This window comes from Crocuta crocuta, unplaced genomic scaffold (genome assembly GCF_008692635.1).
Source record: "Crocuta crocuta isolate KB4526 unplaced genomic scaffold, BGI_CrCroc_1.0 scaffold217, whole genome shotgun sequence".
Taxonomy (NCBI): Eukaryota; Metazoa; Chordata; class Mammalia; order Carnivora; family Hyaenidae; genus Crocuta; species Crocuta crocuta.
Window position 1 is genome coordinate 4,306,932 of NW_027532208.1, and position 20,106 is coordinate 4,327,037.

The window sequence follows — 20,106 nt, forward strand, 5'->3', positions numbered from 1 at the left end:
GGGGGGGGGAGGAGGGCCAGGAGGAGGAGATGCCAGCAGGCGGGCATATTAGGACATATTTGGTTGGCTTTACCCTTCCCTATAACTGCCTACATGTGACACAGGACTCAAACGGATCCTGCTGGGGGCCAGGCAGCCCGGGAGCCATCGGCTGTCCCCACTGTCACCCACGCTCAGCCTGTGTCTCAGTCCCGAGAGTCCAAGAAACACAATGTCAGGGTCGGCTCGTTTCTGGTAGTTCTTTTCTGCTGGCTTCCCTTCTCGTCCATGACTCCTGCCTTTGGTGAGAGATTCCCTGTGCCCCTTAGAGAACAATGCCCGGCTCATAGTGGGCCCTCCGTTTTGTCTTATTAATCGGGGTGAAGGCGTGGGAGGCAGACTCAGAGCAGCTGAGAGCCTGGTCTTTAGACATAAACTCAAGTTGGTGGCTGGCCGCCTTCTGGGCTAATTCTGCCAACATCGCATTGACTCGACGATCTCTTACCCCTACCTGTGGGTCTAGCCTACCACCTGCATGCGGTGGAGATCGGTGGTCAAACAAAACCAACCCCAGAAGAAAAGGTCACAAAGAAGCAGCCTTCCAACTTCACCACGTGACGTCAATGCGAAAGGAGATTTCCACGACATTCCATGCGTTCCACACATATTCACTTAAATCACGACCTTGACGGACTACACGATGCCCCTAAATGCACTGGGGAGATGGATATGGGGGCCAACAAAACCGTGGATGACTCTGAACTGGAGTCATAACGAACATGTGAGACAGTTGCTAATATCTACCCATTTTACAGATGAGGAAACTGAGTCACAGAGAGGGTAAAGGACATTCCCAAGAATATTCCTATGGCTAGGAGTGGCAGAACCAAGATTCACATCAAGCCACTTGGCTCTCAGTCTGTCTTGGTTACCCATAAACCTCCACTGCATACAGGCGGTCAGCTGAGAAATAAATACAGGTATGGGGAAGAGAGAGCACACGGAGGCACAGACTCTCTCGGCTGAAAGAGAAATTCAGAAGGTAACAGGGTGTGACCTCAGCACACATCACAATAGGTGAGATGCCAGGAAATGCTGGTGACCCAGACAGCCAGATGGCAGGGATGAGAGAGTAATGAGGATCTTGGCAAGCAAGGGACTCCAGGCAGGACTTGTGTGGCAGGGACAAAGTCAAGGTCACACTGTGGACCGCCCTTTACGTCATGGAAGATGCCCGCAGAATGGGCATCCAGTCCTCCCTCAGGGGACTTGTTGGGGATAGAAAAGGTGATGGATTACCCAAAATCTCTTGCAATTGAACAATCTGGAAGGTGAGCAGGGACCAGATACCAGGAGCACTGAGGCTAAGCCTGGCGAGGACAAATACTGTCTCCAGGCCATCATGGAAGCCTGCCCAGCAGAGTGGCATTCCAGCACACGGTTAGGAACACAGATTAGGCTGAAGTGCCTGAGCTGGCTTCCCAGCACCCCCAGTTACCAGCTAGGGAGCCTCAGGCAGATTGCTGGACTTTTCTGAGCCTCGTGTTCCTCGATGGTAGAATAGGGTTCTTATAAAGATTAAATGGGTCGTTAACACACTCAGGGCTTCTTGAAACACAGGCTGCTGGCCACTCTGGAAAACACTATGGAGGTTCCTCAAAAAATTAAAATTAGAACTACCCTACGACCCAGCAATTGCACTCCTAGGTATTTATGCAAGGGATGCAGGTGTGCGGTTTCAAAGGGGCACATGCACCCCAATGTTTATAGCAGCGCTATTGACAATAGCCAAAGTATGGAAGGAGCCCAAATGCCCATCGATGGATGAACGGATAAAGAAGACGTGGTGTGTATATACAATGGATTATTGCTCGGTGATCAAAAAGAATGAAGTCTTGCCATTTGCAAGTATGTGGATGGAATGAGAGGGTATCATGCTAAGCAAAATTAGTCAGTCAGAGAAAGACAAATATCATACGACTTCACTCATATGACTTTAAGATACAAAACAGATGAACATAAGGGAAAGGAAGCAAAAATAATATAAAAACAGGGAGGGGACAAAACATAAGAGACTCTTAAATACAGAGAACACATAGACGGTTACTAGAGGGGCTGTGGGAAGGGGGGATGGGCTAAATGGATACGGGGCATTAAGGAATCTACTCCTGAAATCATTGTTGCACTATATGTCAACTAACCTGATGTAAATTTAAAAAAAAATTAAATAATAAAAAAAAAAACACAGGCTGCTGGGCCCCCACCCAGGAGATTCGGATTCAGTGTGTCTGGGCCGGGGCCTGGGAATCAGCATTTCTGACAAGTGCCCAGATGCAGCTGGGCCCCCGGCCACACTTTGAGAAACCCCTGGCCCGGAACAGCAACGAGCAGGCAAATTCTGGAGAAAAACGCACCTTGTTGCTACGCAAGAACGTGGCCCCAAATCTGCAGAGAGATGTCTGAAACACAGGCCTTCGGTCTGGAATGTTCTGGGATCTACCCCAAGGTCTAAGACACCGTGCCGGCCACACAAAACATGACTGCCCTTGTGTGACCCTGAACAGAGCATTCAGTGCAGGGCGGGCCCCCTGGGCGGAAAGGGCTAGGTCCCTGTGGACCACACAGGCAGCACGTGCGTCGCTGAAAAGCAGGGAAAGCGGGGAGCCCGATCGTTCCGGGGGCTTCTGTGCTCTCCTGCTGCTATGATGTCCAGATAGTGGAGCTGCTCGTGTTTCCGTCTGAATTTAGGAGCAACTCGTCTTGAAAACAGCATGTAAATGTTGCTAAGACAAAAACAAAACAAAACAAAACAAAAAAAACAAAAAACCCTAACAGCTGTAGGTTGACATTCTAATAAAAAGAAAAGCCGGGTGTGGGTAGGCGGGAGTGAAGAATCGTTCAGAGGCAGAGAGTGTGGGAAAAGGGGGCCAGTATCTCTATCCAAAACAGTCCGGTCAACTTTCGTTGCAAATGCCTGAGATACTCATGTGACAGCTCTAAGAGCATCAAGCTGCATTAAAATGAAAAAAAAAAAGCTACTTTCTTTTTTCTTTCCCCCAGAAAGACTTTCTGAAAACTAAGAAATGCAAGCGTCTCTGAAATATCCCCCTGGGGATCCAGAAAGTTGTTTTCATGTGTGCAGGTTTCCATAAATAACATTTGCTAATAAAATCCTCTAATTGTTCGTAATATTAATTAAATTGGAAAACATTTAATTTTCACTGGAACCTCTGCATCAAACCAATATCGTCAGGTTGTTTTTTTTGTTTTTTTTTTTTTTTTTTAGTGATGATCTCATGTCCCTTCTTTTTGTGAGAAATAGTTCTCTCATCACAATCAAGGTCTCTGTTTTTTATATAAGACGTACAAATTAATCATCCATTTTTTCCCCAAAATTTGAGCGCAGGTAAGGACAATTGTCTCTCATGTTGCTAATCAATTTATTCAGATCCACACAAATCTTTGTTCTGGGTGGATTTTTTTTTTTTCCAGTTTGCAGTATTTAGATTAGTTGGAACCAGAATCCAATGATTTCTAGTTACCATTCTACTTGGACCACTTGACCAAGAGCTGTTCTATCCAAGTTGACTTTGAAGTCCAAGCTACATATTTCAAAATGGGTATGGATGGGGGCCCCCTGGGTGGCTCAGTCAGTTAAGTGTCTGACTCGATTTCGGCTTGGCTCATGAGTTCTAGCCCCGCACTGGGCTCTGTGCTGACAGCTCAGAGCCTACTTGGGATTCTCTCTCTCCCTCTCTCTCTCTGTTCCTCTCCTACTCATGTGCACTCTCTCTCTCTCACTCTCACTCTCAAAATAAATAAATAAGCACTTAAGATAAAATAAAATGGGGATGGGTGGATGTTTTACAGCAAGGATTTTGTTTTGTTTGCCTTATATTCTTTGTGACCAGTTTGCTTTGAAGGTAGAGACACAGAGTTCAGGAGTTTCCGTTCAGAAATGGGACAGAGGGCAGCTACAGAGGGCAATGCCCCAGACGGCAACCAGGCACCTATTTGCAAATCAAACCAAAGGTCCTAAATCTGGTACCCACTAGTTTTAGGGGATTGCAAATGATCTGTCTTCCGGTTATCAGGAGGAGGGTTAGGGTGTGAAAAATCAAATATACCCAATACGTTAAACTCAGGCAGTGCCTTCGCTGTGAATACACTTGGGTGATGCGTCTGTGGGCAGAGATGGGAGGTCCAGGGCAAGGGTTAAGAAGCTGTGACTTTCAAAGTGTCCTCCAAGGTCATTAGCACAGCTGTCTCTTTGTGATGCTGTCTTATGCCAGGACCACATTCTCATTCTGAGCCCCTTCCAACCCATTATATTGATACATGTGTGGCCGTGTTTTAATCTCTGATGCGCTTAATTACCTACTCTCTGCTCAAGATCCAAGGCCACAATTATGGTTTCCATGGGGATAAGATTCTCGGTGGCTTTTCCATCCCCCTTCATGTTCATTTCAATGCCGCCCTCCTCAGCAGTCTTGGATATTCCCATCTTCATGGAATGTTCTCCGTGCCAAGCCCAGAGGCCTTCGAAATGGGCCATAAAATGGGCCAAGTCACCATCACACGTGTCATTCACCTGGGCCGTGTCCATATCCACCCTTCTTCCTGGAACCCAGCATCAGGAGAAAGAATCCTTGAAATCACCACCTCCCCGTCCTCGGTCTCATGCCAAAGAAAGACGTCATGGCTCCCTGCGATACGTCTACCCTCTTTCCGCACAGATTTTAAAAGACAATGCTCGTAGGACAAGGCAGTAAATGGTGCAGAGTGGCCAAAACAACCAAGCTCTAGGCAATCAGTGCATCTTCCTCTTCCATTTTGGTTCATGAAAGCTTAAACGCAGAGAAGTGTCTGGCTCTGAGCCTCAGAGGAGGAGTACAACGCTGTGGCACATCAGCGGGGGACGTGTCTTCCTCATCTCTGTAATGAAGACGCTAAAGTCTAGCGTGGTACAAAACAGTCCCAGTTGTCACCCTGGTCACGCCCGTTACAAGCTGGGGTCCCTTGGGAGGACTGGTGCAGCCTCCCTGACTTAACTTACTATTCGGCAGCACGGGAAACATGCTCACGGCCTCATGGGGTCACCGTGCAGAGTAAACCAGTCTGCCCTTTCGAAGGCACTCCCAGGGCCTCTACACTGTTGTCTCCCCCAATTCTCCTTGAATAAGGGGCCCCACGCTGTAGAAGGCCCACCTCCTTGAAGTCAGGCGCATCCTGGGACTAAATCACGGATACACCACTAACTCATCCCCTTTCTGAGCTGCAACGTCTTTGCTCCCAAATGCACAATGTGAGGTTCGCCTCACTGGATAGGCAAACAGCACCGGCACAGACTTGGCCCTGGATGAACATTTCTTCTTTTTCTCCCCCCGGGCCCCCATCCTTGCTCTGCTACGTACCTCTTTGTAACCTTGGGAGAGTGGTTTAACCTTTCTGGGTCTGAATTTCCCTGCCCACAAAACTAGGGGATTTGACATCCTCTGTCAATTTCCTTCCAATTCTAACATTCCATGATGGTGTGACTTTGAGCCACCCAAGGGATATGGTAATGGGCTACATTCCACAAAAGACTTGGATGTAATATTATGAGCTGTAACACAGGCTTCCAGCAAATTCCCTTGCTCTCGCGAGCAGAATTCCCCATTGTTCGGCGTGGAATGAATAATCCAACACAACACAGGCTGTGTCTGAGCCCTGCCCCGTGCCCACACTCAGGGCCAGCCTGAGGCAACATTGTAAAGCTGAGGAAGGCTGCTGTCAACATCTCCTCCTCCCCTGGGGATGCCCTCTGCCCCAGGTAAATGTATTATTCACTTGTCTTGACATCACCTACCAGGGCTGATACCATATGCTCCAACTACTTCCTGCTCCCCCAAGAGCCTCCAAAGCCACCTTCCACTCCTCTGGGGCTCAGTGTGCTTTTTGTCAATCTTACGCAATGATTCATTTAAACATATATTACTTGCCTTTAAAAGTACCAAAGGTGAACAAGACATAGCAGCTCTCCTCGGGAGCCTTCGATCTTAAAGACAAGGGATCCTTACACACAATTATAAATTGGAACACGTCGAGCACAGGAATAAAAATAAAACAACGTTCTTTAAGAAGAGGGAAAGAGTATTGCTCCTCAAAGCAAGAAGGGACGGCTGTGCGGAAAGAGGGCATCTCAGCCCTCAGCCGTGCCCCAGGCGGAGGTAGCATCTGATGGCAAAGATGGCAGATAAGAGCATCGTGGACAGAAAGAAGAGTGCAAGCAAAAATGCTGAGTGAGAAAGCATACAGAACGATCTGATTTGGCTGGGTTCCATGGAAAGGAACAAAATGAATGAGGTTATTAGCATGGCTGGTCGAAAGTCTGTCATGAATGCCTGGAAAGCCTAACTAAGGTGTTGTTGTCATTTCCAGCAGACAACGGAGAGCTATTGAAGGTCATGGGGCCAGGGTGGGGGAAGGGCAGGTCAGACGATCTCCACAGGAAGCTTAATCCAGGGGCTACGTTTGGCGGGACTAAAGGAGAAGCGTGGCAAGTGGGTAGCAGGCTCACAGAAGGTCTCTGTGAGGAAACTGCTGACCGATTGTGAGATTTGAGACTCACGAGGTGGCTACGGGGATGGAGAAAGAAAGGAAAGAAAGACAAGCAACAGGACTGGGCTGTCATGCCATAGGGAGGCAAGAAGCATCAGAAAAGAGACAAAGAACCAAAACTTGATGACCAGAAACACGGAAGAGGGAAGGCAGACAGCAGGCTGGGTTTGGTGGGAAACGCGGGACTTCGGCTTGCCAGACGTTGTTTCCGATGCTTTGGGGATAGGGACCAGTGTCTGGGCCAGGGTTCAGGAGAGGGGTGGGGCAGAAAGCCTCCACTGGGGAATCGGCTGGACACAATGAAGTGGCAACAGAAGGCGTGGGTGGGGCTGAACACGTTTGGAGGGAAATGAGGGGTTCGTGAGGACCGGACGCCACGTGCTGGACCTTGCAAAAGCTACGTGGATGGGGTGCGAGGAGGAAAACTGGTCAGATGCACAGCCAGAAGGTCAGCAACCTTCTGGAAGTTAGGGAAGCAGAGGGATTCCAGAACAAGTCTTGGTTGCTGGGTTAGGTCCCAGTTATGTGTCTTATCCTCAGCTCCGTGGCCCATCTGGGTGGAAGGCAGGGGGGGGGNCCTCTCCTGAGAGCTCAGTCCTGCTCTAGCCCAAGTGTGAGTGCCCAATGCTCCCCGGCATAGGGCAGCTTTGGAGAGTTTCAGGTTCACAAAATCCCTCCTCAAGGACACAGCTCTGGCTGCAGGAAGACCTTCATGAGCCCCTCCCCCCCCCCTCGGGGACAGGAGGCCTTGCAGAGAGAAGGCAAAAGCAGGTGCAAAGGCCTCAGAGGCTGGACAGAAGCTGCTCTGCACCACAGAGAAAAAAGAATGAGGAAGTCCTGGGGCACCAGGGCGGCTCCGTCAGTTAAGCGTCCAACTGCTGATTCCGGCTCAGGTCACGATCTCGTGGTTCATGGGTTTGAGCCCCGCATCGGGCTCTGTGCTGACATCGCGGAGCCTGCTTGGGATCCTGTCTCCCTCTCTCTCTCTCTGTCTCTCCCCCACTCCCTCTCTATCTCTTTCTCTCAAAAATAAATAAATAAACATTTTAAAAAATAATGAGGAACTACACACTGAAGTCCTGAGATGGGGGGTGGTAGTGGGAATGAGAAAAAGAAATCTACACACTGTAGGAAGCCTGGCCCCCGGGGAAGGGGTGGTGAGGAGGACATGCGAAGAACTGCCAGGATGTGAAACAAACTTAGAGGCATATTACTAAAGGAGCGAAGCCAATCCAGGAAGGCTACGTATGTACTGTGTGATTCCAGCTTATGCGACTTTCTGGAAAAGGCAGTTAAAAGATCTGGGTTGCCAGGGGTTGGGTGGCAGGAAGGGGTGAACAGGCATAACACAGAGGGCTTTAGAGGGCAGGGAACCCAGTGTCACAGTACTACCATGACTGCCCAAGCGTGTAGGACGTACCCCCCACCCCCCGGAGAGTGGACCACAGTGTGAGCTATGGTTGGGTGATGATGGGCCGATGTAGGCTCCTTGGGTGCTAAGACTGTACCCCTCTGGTGCAGGATGCTCATAGGGGGAGAGCTAGCTGTGGGGGGGGGGTGGGAGTCTGGGGGTACAGGAGAACTCTGGCTTTCCACTCAACTTTGCCAGGAACATAAAACTGCTCTCAAAACCAAAGCCTATCTAAAAGAAAAAAAGAACTGATACTGATATTGCTTCTTTTATTTATTTTTTTCTAAAATTTTTTAACGTTTTATTTATTTCTGAGAGAGAGAGGGAGAGAGGGAGAGCATGAGCAGGGGAGGGTCAGAGAGAGAGGGAGACACAGAATCTGAAGCAATCTCCAGGCTCTGGAAGCTGTCAGCACAGAGCCCGACGTGGGGCTCGAACCCACGAACCATGAGATCATGACCTGAGGTGAAGTCGGACGCCTAACTGACTGAGCCACCCAGGCGCCCCTGCTTATTTTATTTTTTGTGTTTATTTATTTATTTTGAGAGGGAGAGAAAGAGAGCCTGCAAGCAGGGGAGGGGCACAGGGAGAGAGGGAGAGACAGAGAATCCCAAGCAAGCTCTGTGCTATCAACACAGAGGCTGACAAAGCGCCCAATCCCATGAACCATGAGATTATGACCTGAGCTAAAATCAAGAATCAGACAGACAAAGCAACTGAGCCACCCAGGCGCCCTTGATATCGCTTCTCTTAAATACTTGTTTACTTTGCTGTTGGGTGAACCTCTCTTCTTTCTTTCCTGTCTCCTAACCCTCTCACACCAAGACTTATCAAAGTATACTGAAGTCAAAACATCTTTGACATACACAGATTTTCTTTTTTTTTTCCTTTTTACTATGTGAGAAACTAGTGAAGACGCTAAGTTTTAGGTACAGAAACATTCTCTGGGCGGCTCAGTCATTTAAGCATCCGACTTCGGCTCAGGTCATGATCTCACAGTTCGTGAGTTTGAGCCCCGTGTTGGGCTCTGTGCTGACAGCTCAGAGCCTGGAGCCTACTTCAGATTCTGGGTCTCCCTCTCTCTCTACCCCGCCCTCTGTTCATACTCTGTCTCTCTCTCAAAAAAAAAAAAAAATTAAAGCAACACCTTCACAGGCCTGAATCCAGGAGACAGAAGGGACCCAGAGAGCCCAAGTCTTAGAAAAGTCAAGAAACTGTGGGAAAGCTTTGCATTTCCTCAGGCTAGAGTCAGGAGTGAGGCCCCCCTACCCAGGCCTCAGAGCCTGGAGAGACAGGAAGGTCTGGAAGTCTCCAGCTTGGCCTCATTAATAACAGCCACACTTGGCAACAGCAGTGATTGTAAAGAACAGGGCCATAGAAGAAACAGCACCATGTGAACTGGAAGTGAACAGGCAAGGCCACTTCTCTGAGCTATGCCATGGGAACACCGGATTTGACCTTGACCCAGTGTCAGGATATCATGGTCCTTTCTGCTCTAAAATTCTGTGCTTCTACATCTAGACTTCTGCATTCCTTTGGCCCTTCCAAAAGAAAGCCTCATTTGTGAGCAAGTGAAAGAGCGTGTGGTGGAGCACGATTCCCAACCACCTGTATCACTGAATCCCAACACAGGTAGGATACACTGCCAGAAATACAGGGCTTCTTTTTTTTTCTGAGAGCACTGGAAGAGCAGAGAGAGAGAGAGAGAGAGAGAGAATCCCAAGCAGGCTCTGCACTGTCAGCACAGAGCCCGATGTGGGGCTCGAACTCGCAAACCGTGAGATCATGACCTGAGCCGAAACCAAGATCTGGATGCTTAGCCAACTGAGCCGCCCAGGCACCCCCAAAGGGCTTCTTTCCCTTCAGGAAGCTCCCACCGTGCACTGAGGGCTGGCCACAGCAAGTACGCACCCTGGCTGCTGCTGGACACCATGGACAGGAGGTGCGCCAACAGCCATCTGTGGGGCCCAGGGCGGCAGCGGGTACTTAAGCATCGTGCATGGTGAAATGATCTTCGCTGACTTTCAGCAATCTCTCCAGGGCCCCCTGAGGTCAGAGATGTTTGAACAGCGGTGCAGGTTGAACTTGCTCACCAGGCCAGCTCAGTTAATCTACTCCCCATGGGCTGCAGGCTTCCTCGGTCATGGCCAAACCAGGTGAGTGATAGGTGAGCCGCAAGGTGTGCAAATATTTGGCTTCATCTGTGATCAAATAAATCATCTTCTCCTTTCCCTGAGCTCTCGGAAAACCCAGCAAAGCTCCGGGACCTGCCCAGGAGCAGAGATTGAAGCACGAGGAACACACCCTGCTTAAAGGAAAGGCAAGGCTGTAAAGAAAGTCCTTTTTTACACCCACACACAAATTATGGCCGGCATCTCAAAACTTCACTTTTTCCGTAACACATCTTCTCAAAGCATGTTAGCCCGTGCATAGTAATAGGCACTATTATGCATGGAAATAAAATATCTTTATGTGGCGAGTTAAAATAAGGTTTCGTTTTCAAAACCTCTTTGCCATCATTATTTGGATTCATGGAGACTGGATAAGGGAAGCCTCTCAAGGCTTTCACGTTTGTTTTTGTTTTTTTTTTTTTAAGAAAGTCCTGAATCCTGGACCCTGAAGCAGGTGCACAGGACTGCTGGTCCCTTCCCCAAAGGGACACTAGGGCCAGCTTTCGTGTCACTCCCAGGGCCACCAGAGGAAGTGTGCCTATTTCGATTCCTTCCGAACAATGCTAGACAGGCTTGGTGCCGAGGGGAAACGTTCAGTCAGATTGTTCTGTGGGCTTGATATTTTCCGATGACTTATTCTGAGGAAATTCAACTCTTGCCTATTTTCTGCAAACTTAACTCAGCGGCTTTCTGTATTTCAGGTAGGGCTCCTGTTCACGCTTCGACAGTGCAAGGGCAGAAACTATGTAGGAATTCATGTGCTTGGGTGAATTTTTAAAAAATCTCAGTTCTTCCTCTTTAATGTTATATGTACTGCCAGCCTAGTGGCTCGTCTTCCTCCTCCTCCTCCTCCTCCTCCTGGGTTGTCTTCAAGAAGAGAATGACAGGGACACCTGGGTGGCTCAGGCAGTTAAACATCTGACTTCAGCGCAGGTTATGATCTAGCAGTCCGTGAGTTCGAGCCCCACATCGGGCTCCGTGCTAACAGCTCAGTGCCTGGAGCCTGCTTTGGATTCTGTGTCTCCCTCTCTCTATGCTCCTCCCTCACTTGTGCTCTCTCTCCATCTCCCAAAATTAATAATTGTTAAAAAAGAGAATTTTTAAAAAAAGAGTCTGACTCTTGATTTCAGCTCAGGTTATGTTCTCACAGTTGGTGAATTCGAACCCCAAGTGGGGCTCTGTGCTGACAGTGTAGAGCCTGCTCAGGATTCTCTCTCTCTCTCTCTCTCTCTCTGTCTCTCTCTCTCCCTCTTCTCCCCCACTCACGCTATGTCTCTCTCTCTCATTCAAAAATANCTCCCTCTCTCTGCCCCCCCCAAAATAAATAAATAAATAAATAAACTTAAAAAACAAAAAGAATAAGGGAATGACAGTGATCCCTCCCCCAGATGGACACCCACAGTATTAGGTCCGGCCTGTCACCGGTACCAACATAAAAAAACCACCCACAAAAGCAAGAACTCTATGCCTGTCACTGTCCTTGCCCATGATCTATCACCATGAGCCAGGGACAGAACGGACTCTTCTCTCGGGCTGTGGGCTTAGAATACAGGCTGCCCCTTGCTCCCGAACCATGTGCAGCTACCCTCCCCAGTGAGTAACCTGCATACTCAAACTCAGATGGCTGTGGGGCTTCCAGATGGCTTTACAACCATAACAGAAATATCAGGACACCGGACACGGACCCTCCCTTCTCAGGCATGCACGACTGCCAGTTTCTTTGGACCAGATCCCTCCGAAAGATACATGCTCTCTCTCTCTCCAGATCATAGACGTTCACACCATTTCTGCTAATAAATCCATCAGACCTTAGTTTCTAGAACCTTCTCTGACTGGATTCTGTCACCTCTACCAGTTCTCTTCACTTCTTGCTTTGTCTAAATCCTTCATTCTAGTTACCTCCAAACCTTTTGCTGGATACCTCATGTCTGCCTCAGAGCCACATGGGGGGCCTGAGATGTCAAGTCAGGGGCCGCAGATGTCTCACACTTGGGTTAGAAATATCAATTCTAGGGGGCACCTGGGTGGCTGTCAGTTAAGCATCCAATTTCGGCTCGGGTCATGACCTCAGTTTGTGGGTTCGAGCCTTGTGTCAGGCTTTGTGCTGACAGCTCAGAGCCTGGAGCCTGCTTAAGATTCTGTGTCTTCCTCTCTTTCTACCCCTCCCCTACTTGCGCTCTGTCTCTCTCTCTCTCTCTCTCTCTCAAAAATAAACATTAAAAAAAAAAAGAAGTATCAATTCTAGTACCCTGCTGAAGCGTTTCACTGAGAAGAGGTGGGGGCACGAAGCATCTATGTTTTTACTCTTGAACGTTATATTACAAAATAATTATAGATTCACAGAAAGTCACAAAGATAGCACAGAGGGGTCTCATCTACCCTGAGCCCAGTTTTCCTCCAGTTAAACCAGTTTTTGTGTGTAATAATTGTGCTCTTGGTCAGTTCTAAATATATCCTAACTTAATTAACATATTTTCTTTGTCTCTGCACCTACCCCTTCTCACATGCTCTCTCTCTCAAAATTAATAAATAAACTTAAAAAGGAAGATTTATTCTTTGCCCCATGGTAACATCTAGGTAAATTTTCAAACTGCAGGGGCTGCTGGGTGTCTCAGTCGGTTAAGCGACTGGCTTCAGCTCAGGTCATGGTCTCACGACTTGTGGGTTCAAGCCCCGCGTCGGGCTCTGTGCTGACAGCTAGCTCAGAGCCTGGAGCCTGTTTCAGATTCTGTGTCACCCTCTCTCTCTGACCCTCCCCTGCTCACGCTGTCTCTCTCTCTCAGAAATAATTAAAAAAAATTAATAAAAAAAATTTTTCAAACTGCAAACAGATGGAATTCCTGCAACTTATTTTTTTCTGATATCTAATTTAATTGTATTGTAGATAGAAAATGTGGTCTCCATGTTATCCTTTGATATTTTCTGTAATTTGCCTTATGGCTTAACCAATGGTCAATATTTGCAAATGTGTTATGTATACTGGAAATAAAATATATTCACTCATTACCGGGTACAGAGTATGCCTTTTGTATCTTAGAGAGTTTCAAAGGATGTTTAAATAATCTACGTCTTTCTATATTTCAGCCTGTTGGATCTAATACTGACGGTGAAGGAAAATCTCCCAGAATCATTGTGGATTTGTCCAATTCCCCATATAATTCAATCAAGTTTTCCTTGTGTATTGTTTGAGACTGTATTATCATTTCAAGTTTAAAACTGTCATTTATTTCCAAAGAATGGTTACTTTTCACATCATTATGCCTAATTCTTCTCTTCGCCATGGAAAGCGATTGTCCGATGTGGATGTGACAACATACTAGCTTGTCTATCTCGTCCATCCGAATGCTTTTGATGTCTCTGTATCTTTAGGTTTAGGGTACGTCTCCTGTGCTGTGTACTCAGATGGACCTTTCTTTTTTCACCCAATCTCTCAGGGTCTGCCTCTCAACTTAGCAATGGAGCCCACTTCCAATGAATGTGCAAACTGATTTTTATGCATTTGTTTTTTACCATTCGGTGCTCTCTCACCATTATTTTTAGGCTTTTTAATATTTCCATTCCTGCATCCTTAATCAGTTTTGCTTTTCTTTCCCTCTGCTACATAGCAGTGACATTCAATTTCTAGGGGCTCAGTGGCGAAAATTTTATCATGTCTACTCGGCTAACTAACCAAGACCTCAAGTGAATCGGTAACTCTTCCCTCCTCCTAAACAATTAGGACTGAGAACACTTCATCCTGATCACCCCCTTTCCCCTGTGATACTGTAGACTATCATTTTAATTCCTTCTTTTGGGTGGGGAGCCCAGGATCTATGGTCGCCATGTCTCCTGATATGCGAAAAAAAGCTGGTCTGAGAGCCTAGAAAGACGACATGCAGAGAGAAGCCAAGATGGCAGACAGGAAAATGTCTGGCAGAAATTGCCAGAATAGCTCTGGTTGTTGGAGAACTCAAGTGGCGCCCTTGTCCTTCCGAGGNCATCTTAGAGCAAATATCGTGGGCTTCAGTCTGATTGGACAATTCCAGCCACATATCTTTTCCTTAACCATTCCTCTGCTCAGAGGGGAGGGACTGTATACTGAGTAACTGAGGAAGAGGATGTCAGGGCCCCTACAGGGCCCGATGGACCCCCCCCTCACACCCTGACACATGAAAACAGCATGCTGTCTGGAAGAGAAGGAGAAATTGCTACCTGCCAGCCCCAAACAGCAGCCATCCACCCTTCAAATAAAGGGGGAGTTGAGAGGGGGAGAGGTACACTTCACTCATTTGCTTACTTATTCATTTAAATGATATTTAGCCATTTGTTCAAATATTAAGTACTGCATTTCATGGTGCGCCCGGGTGCTTCAATCCGTTAAGCATCAACTCTTGGTTCCAGCTCTGGTCATGGTCTCATGGTTTGTGAGTTTGAGCCCCGCATCGAGCTCTGTGCTGACAGCTCAGAGTCTGCTTGGGATTCTCTCTCTGCCCCTCACCCACTCACTCTCTTTGTCTCTCTCTCAAAAAAAAAAAAAAAAAAACTTAAATTTTTTTCTAAAAATCTTAAAAAAAATAAAAATCAAAAATAAATACCTGTCTTTCAGGTGTCAGGGAAGAACTAACAAATAAGGCAGTGTGGCCCCGGAAGAATTCAAGTTTGGTGCAGATTAAAGTACAGACTTGAAGTAACTTCTGTAATTGGGGTAGAAGCAAGGGGCTAAAGGAAATAAAGTAGAGGTAGATCCGGGAAGACTTTCCCAACGGGAGTAATGCCCGGATTGAGTCCTGGAGGGTAAAGAGACAATTATACGGTTGAAAGAGGCAGGGCAAAGCAGGTCACACTCCCCTCGCAGAGGGCACAGCATAGACAGGCTCAGGGCATACCATGGTTGGAGAATTTCTCTGCCACCTTTCAGCGATTTCCATCCCGTGCTCCCAAGCATCCCTGTTTGAGCCATCCGATCATTGTTATCTGCGTCCTCAAAACACTGTAGCCTCTTGTTCAGCGAGTTTTCCTTCTCGGCTTGCTACCTGCCATTTTATTAATAAGACAGCTGAGGCCCAGAGAGGTTTAGCCACCTGCCGTAATGTATGAAACGATCTTTCCTCTTGGGCTGATGCAGAGGCTCACTGAGGGCTCAGTGCTTGTCTGAATCACAGCCCTAAAGAGTTTAGCACCAGACGCTGCAATTCGTGAGGAATTGATTAATACCAGAATGAACTGGGGATTCATCTGAAGGTAATCTCTCGGCTTATTCCCTAAGAGACATACCAGAAAGCCCGTTGAAGGGGAAGCTGATGGTAGTAAAAACAACGGGCAGGCATTTAATGGATATTGCCACCTCAGAACTGGGCCAAGTCCATTTTCATGTGTTTATTTCAATTCTCAGTGTGCCTGTATGAAATAGATTCTATGATGATTATAACGAGTCCGAATAATCATACGTAGCCCCATTTAATGGAGGTAACTGAGGCTTGGCGTTGTCCAGTCGCTTGCCCTCTGTCACATGGAAGGTTCATGATGGAATTCAGATGGGACCCGGGGCTGTCTGCTCCTGGGGCAGCTCCTCTCCATGACGGCATCTGAGGCCTTCTTGCAGATGGCTCACTCTGACAACCGAGAGATGGCTCAGACACAGGAAATGCAATGTACGCCCTCATCTCTGCCTTCCAGAGTAATGGCCTGGATGTCCTCCAAGAACTTTTCTGGAAAGAAGTTACTCATCCATTATTCTGGAAATCTGAGCAAACGCAGAGCTGGCAGCACCCAGGGGAGCTCCAGGTGGCTGGGCCTTCCAGCTGTGACCCTTCCCGAGACCAACCAATCGGCGTCGAACATGACAAGTCACCATCCATTACCTCCACCGATTTCTCTTAAGCAAGGCGGTGCTCTGGGAAGTTCCCCAGATGCTAGACATCCAAAGATAGCTCAACGTGGGTCCCGCTTTCAAGAAGCCAACAGTCTTGGGGAGCCTGGGTGGTTCAGGCAGTTAAGCTTCTGACTTCGGCTCAGGTCATGATGTCATGGCTTGTGGATTCTAGCCCTGGATTGGGCTCTGTGCTGACAGCTCGGAGCCTGGAGCCTCCTTCAAATTCTGTGTCTCCCTCTCTCTCTGACCCTCCCCTGCTTGCTCTCTCTCTCTCAAAAATAAATAAACATTAAAAAAAAAGGAACCAACAGTGTAGTGATAGAGTTGGCATGTAAATTAAGAACTGCAGCAAAGCAGTAGAGGCAATGCACACCACATATAACAATAAGAACAACCACGAGAATAGCAGCGACTACCCTGGAGGGCTTACCAAGCACCCGCAGTGTATTAAGTGCTTTACATGTATTACCTGCCTTAGCTCAGGCTGCAGTAACAGAAGACCACAGACCCGGTAGCTTAAACGCAAACATTCACTTCACACCGATCTAGAGGCTGCGAAGTCCAAGTTCAAGGAGCAGGCAAATCGGACCAGCTTCCCAGCTTGCAGGCAGCTGTCTTCTCGTTGCATCTTCCGATAGCAGACATGTGTCTCTTATAGAGGCACTAATCTCGTTCATGAGGGCTCCACCCCATGACTACTCACCTCCCAAAGGCCCCACCTCCTAATACATTGGGGGTTAGGATGTCAACAGATGAATGGGGGGGTGCAAGCATTTAGTGTATACCATTCCTTATTTCCTCTTTGTAACATATCTGGAGAAATTACCCTTAGCATCCACTGTATACCTTTTACACATTTTGGCTCGGTCAGTTGAGCCTCTGACTCTTGATTTTGGCTCAGGTTATGATCTCACAGTTTGTGGGATCAAGCCCCATATTGGGCTACATGATGACAGCACAGAGCCTGCTTGGGATTCTCTCTCTCTTCTCTCTGCCACTCCCCTGCTCATTCTCTCTCTCTCTCTCTCTCTCTCTCTCTCTCTCTCCCTCTCTCTCTCAAAAATAAACAAACATTTAAAAAAGGGAGAGAGAATGTATATATTTTTCACATTTAACACAGGCAGAGAAAGGTTAAGTAATTGCCCAGGGTCACAATAAGTGGCGAGATGCAGATAAGAACCGAGGCTGGCTGGTCCCCACAGCCAGCTCTGTACAGGCACACAGGCACCGAACCCTATACCCAGGACACTTTGGGAACCCAGAGGTAAAGGCGCCGCCACCTTCCAGGGACTGAAGGACCCACGACAGTGCCGAGGAGCATAAAGCTGTCCGGTGGGGGGTGCAGTGCATCAAGGCATCTGGGGAATCACACTGCCAGCCCCTAGCAGAGTCTGTGACCGGACAAGTAGCAGCACCTTTCCCGGGAGGCATGTGGATTTTCTAGTGTTAAAGGTAGAGCTTTAATGCCCGAGTCCCCGGGCTCAACTCCTGGTCACCTGCGTGACCCACGTCTCAAATCCCCACATATGTGAACTGAGAAAAAGAATAGTTCCCACCTCTCAGGGTGCTAGAGAAAACCAAAATGAGAACATCCATATACATGCTAACCACCCTGCTGTGCTTATAGTATGTGTTCAATACACGTTAGTCTAGGAAAAAATAGAAAGTGACTTTCACAGGGAGACCTAATGAGTGAGTGAGTCATAGGGCTGAGTCAGACCTACAGCAGAAAGAGGGGGGAAGAGGTACAATACTCAAAAGAAAAGCCAGAGCGGAGCCTGGGTGACTCGGCTGAGCGTTCAGCTTTGGCTTAAGTCATGATCTCATGGTGTGTGGGTGCGAGCCCCCCACTGGGCTCTGTGCTGACAGCTCAGAGCCTGGAGCCTGCTTCGAATTCTGTCTCTCTCTCTCTCTCTCTGCTCCTCCCCTGCTCACGCTCTGTCTCTCTCTCTCTCTCTCTCAAAAATAACCATGAAAAAAACAACAACAAAGGAAAAGCCAGTGATGATACTCAGAGACAAGAGAAAGCAAAGGCTAAACACTGGGTCAAAGCAACTGGAGAAAAGGAGGGGGAGGAGGGAGGGATGAAGGTCTCCATGGAAGGGTCAGCAAGGTGGGCTCACGAGGTGCACAGCAGGGCAGGCCAAAGAGAGGATCTTGTACTAAGCACAGCGGGGTCGCACTATTCTTCTGCCATTTTCCATTGAAGCAGGGAGGGCCGTGAACAGGGTTTTCCGGTGATCTGGGCCAGAGGTGGTGGCCGTGTGGACGAAGAGGCAGAAGAGATGGGGGAGAAGTGGATGGATCGGGGACGCGTCTAGGACTGGTAAGGGATGCAGTCTGGGAAAAGGGAGGGAAGCATCCCCATGACAACCAGGCTTCGGTTTGGGAAGCAGGCAAGTAGAGGTGCCTAAGGGAGTCGTGTGGTGGGGAGGTTCTGGGGTGCCGGTGAGACAGCCAGGTGGGGCCATCTGCGGGGAGTGATGGACGCCAGGCTAGAGCTCAGCAGAGGGTTCTGGGCCATTTGGAAACCGTGGCAGATTTATGTCAGTCACCTGTCTCCGTATCTCTTCCTCTGCATTTCTTTTCAAGGCAGCTTTGAATCTGGCTAAAAGAGTGCTTCTTCCGGCTTTATAAGATTTAGTTAACGACATAGAACAAAAATGTAAGGAAACTGTCAGTTTGGTTTTTTTTTCTTTCTGTCACCTGGGATGCAGATGTGATGACTGGAACCCCAAGGACCATCTTTGCCCATGAGGTAGAAGTCAGGCTCTGTGGCTGTTGAGGCAGAGAGATGAGTGTTCGTGTCCCGGATGGCTCTGTGGAGCCACTTCTAGAACTCACTGACCCACAAAGGGATACCTTTCAAAGGGACAGAGAAGCAGCCAGGATGAAATTGTTGAGAACTCAGAGGGGGCTGATGCCCAAAGAAGACCAGAGAGGGTGTAGGCAGATGAGGCCCAAGTGAATTCCCTGAGACAAACAGTCTCTCTCTGTTGCATGTGCCTGTGTGTGTGTGGGGGGGGGGGGTGAGCAAAGAAGGAGACTCAACACAATCCCCAGGGATAAAAGCCTCAGTCCCCCTCAAAAGCCAAATACTTCCATGTCAGGTAGTCCTGACAGTTAGAAACCTTTTCATTGTATGAAAACAAAGTCTGCCTCCCGGCGATTTCTACCCAAAGCCTCCTAAAGACACACGTAATAAAGCCTACAACCTCAGTTTCAAAACGGGCCTTCTGCACTTCACAGAGGACACTCCTGTTCTTTGGTTCTTCCAGATGCAGATTCATTACCTGCCTCTCAAACATTCATCACACCCAATTCCGGATCCTTGACAGCATTTATTACCCTCTTCTAAATGGACATCGTCTTGTTAACATCCCCACGTGGACACCTGCTAAAGCAGGTTGATGAATCCCACGGCCCATCACCTCCCTGCACCGGCACCGCGCTCCTACTAATGCGGTCAGAGTGGCCCAGGTTTCTCCAGCAGCTGATCACCCTGCAGCCTGTATTGAGCTTGAGGCTTTTGTTAAGCCAGCTCATCCATCAAGGACAAACATGCTGACATCTTTTTAAATGACATCCAACCTCTCTGCAGAAGTGGACAGAGAGATTAGATCCCAAAAGGTGGTTCAGAGATGTTCCCTGACAGTGTTGGGTTAGAAATCAATTTTAATCTCTCGCCTATTATGTCAGGACGAAGCAGCCCCTCGAATACAACAGCCTGATTAGCAAAACAAATGACACACGGGTCCCTCAACCCTCCAGAGCTTTTCCCGCTGCCTCCTTTCCTCCTGTGACAAAGACAATTGTCATTCGAGTGGCAACAGGTGGTACCGGGCAACAGCACAGTGACCGCCCTAAAAACGCCTCCTTCAAAACCACAGTCACACAGAAACCAGAAGAAACTCTAAAATTCTGTCGAGAGAGGACTTGCAAAGGAATGAAAGACCACAGATGCCCGTAATTTCAAAATTAGGGCTTCCTGGCCCCTGCCATCAGTGGAAATGGTCCCGGGGCACACACTCTCGGCCTCAACTCCTTTATCTAGAAAAACCGATCAGAGCATCTACTTCAGTCAGAATATCTGC